The 2,506-nt window shown below is 28.6% G+C and overlaps 1 long non-coding RNA gene across 1 annotated transcript; it reads right to left on the reverse strand.

The window, feature by feature from the left end:
• On the reverse strand, window positions 1-689 carry LOC122536146. The gene is made up of 3 exons (XR_006308338.1): window positions 566-689; window positions 311-376; window positions 1-55 (listed from the first exon to the last, which is right to left on the reverse strand). It is a non-coding gene; the product is annotated as an uncharacterized LOC122536146 (long non-coding RNA).
• Between the last annotated feature and the right edge of the window lie 1,817 nt (window positions 690-2,506).

Here is a 2,506-nt window from a genome sequence, read left to right on the forward strand (position 1 = left end):
AAGCCCATTAGTCAACAGGAATCGTCGAAGGAAAGAAATGAAGGCTGACAAGAATCTGTAACAGAACGTAACATATTATGATCCATTCTATTTTTAAATATAATTTTAATTAATTGTAACGTTTGAAATAATGAAAGATAGATTTTTACTCTAAACGTAAAATTTTAATAGTATGATAATACACAGTTCAAGAATCAAAAACTTAAACTTGTTAAATTTTCAATTAAATTCTATTTTTTGTTTAATAACTATTTATGTAAAATAAATGACATAGAATTAGTTGAAATATAAAATATAAATAATTACTTACACTCTTGGCTTTTAGTGCATCATTGCATCCTTTCCAGGGAACGAAACAGAAGGAAGGAGTAATAACCTTTAACAGAGTACAAATTATTACATTACTATTACAAACTTGAAATGCAATGATGATTGTTCAAAAAATTTGGGACAATAGAATTTTAATAATAAAAAAAAATTGAAAACAAATTTTATCTTTTAATTAATAATGAAGCGAAATATAAGAAATAAAATTAATTGAAAAGCAATATATAAAGATTCTTACATGCTTAGTTTTGAAGCACTAGCATCTCCTTCCCAAAAAACAGGAAAAAATGGTAGTTGTAAAAAATCTGTAATAAATGGCGTGATATTAGAATATATTCTTAAGAATATGCAAAGAATAAAATATAATATATAAAGATAATATTGAAATATAATATATAAAGATATTTACATTCTTGTGCTCCAGGAGAGGCTGTATCCTCTTGCGAGACCTGCGACTCTACTACCGAAAGCGAATATTTAAAAAAAAAGAAACTATAATAAAAGACTATAACACATCCGTTTATAAGAACAAGCGAACTCACTGACTCTAATTTCGCGTATTACATTATATTCTAATTAAATTTAATGAGAGCTATTGTGCTTTAAGAAATATTGATAATCATATGACGGAATAAACACTGACTCTACCAACCGCATTGCGCACGGTCACAAAAATGCTCTGAAAGAAGAATTTTATTACAGGGATAAATAGGGATTTTTAAAGAAAATACTGCTTTTCCAAAATTATCAACCAATCGTTATTCATTTATTACAGATGAAGAATTATACTGAAACTGTGAAATATTTCTCTCATTAATACATTTAAAATATTATTACACACCGTAAAATATTTCATGATATTGCCAAATATTTATGAATATTTCGTAACACAAATGATTTGTAAAAATTATAGTTTGAATGTCCACCATTATAGAATGCCCGCCATATTTGATTTGTTGCAAATATTTGATTTCAAATATGGCGCATTTTTATTGTCTGCGCAGTATTCAAACGACGCGATGCGCAGAATTGTATCGTTAGCGTTCATTTTCGAAAATTATTTGTTAAGAATGTATATGAATTGAATATCAAATAAATGTCGTCAATTATTCAATAAAATAAAAAAATGAATGTATAAATACGTCCACCTTCATAAAATAAGTCAGATGTTATCATAATTGCATGGATTTATTGTTCATCATCGTGGCGTCCTTTTACTGTTCCAAAGTTTCTTCCGCAATCAACCAGTTATCTGTGCAAAAGAAATCAAAATCTTCAAATAAATGTATAAAAGAAACAAATTATATAAAAATTGAACTACGATTAAGTCAAATATCGTTTTGGAAGCTCAACAGATACTACCAATGACGATCAAAGAAGGAAATAATTTAGCTATATTATTAGTAATATTTAGTAATATTGGATAGTAATATCGACTAAAAACGTACGTGATAAATTCAGATTAATGGTAACATGTATGTAAACGATGGTACAATGATGAAAAAAGTATTATGTAGTTAATAAATATCACGACGCACTGAGATACGTCTTGACGCCATGACATTAGACAATGAACTAACACACCCCCGCGCAACAGGTTTGCGTACCTACCGAACTAATTTGGTAGGAGTGGGGGAGGGGGGGGGGGTACGAATAGGACTCGGTTGATTTGCTGGAAAAACGAAATGTTCTTTGAGAATGTTTTTATTAGCGAACAGATTATGTGCATATCGTATACATTTATACGTAAATATTAGCAACTTCACATATTGAGTCAAATCGGTCTGATTATATTAACGAGTATAGAACATAACCATGTCTAATTACATCTATCATACCATTGTATACATACATTTTTGACCAATAAATAACTAAATTGAATGTGTATAATAACTTTTATAATGCTAATTGTTCTAAATAGCAAATAGCAATATTCAACAATGTAAAAATGATTCTAAATACTATTGCTTTTTACCTGACAATTTTTCGATGATGTCTTCACTTGCTACGCTTCCCGCCAAAAACTTCTACATTATTTCAGTGGCGCTGCAATCGCAGTCTAATCTAAAATCATGGCGCGCGATTTTTAAAAGTTAATATTTAGTAAAAGATTATAGAACTTTTTTTTATTGCTTAAAGAATTCTTCATTAAGTATGAGCCATAGTAAATATCACATTA

The sequence above is a fragment of the Frieseomelitta varia genome, unplaced genomic scaffold (assembly GCF_011392965.1).
Source record: "Frieseomelitta varia isolate USP_RPSP 00005682 unplaced genomic scaffold, Fvar_1.2 scaffold_803, whole genome shotgun sequence".
In the NCBI taxonomy this organism is placed as follows: domain Eukaryota; kingdom Metazoa; phylum Arthropoda; class Insecta; order Hymenoptera; family Apidae; genus Frieseomelitta; species Frieseomelitta varia.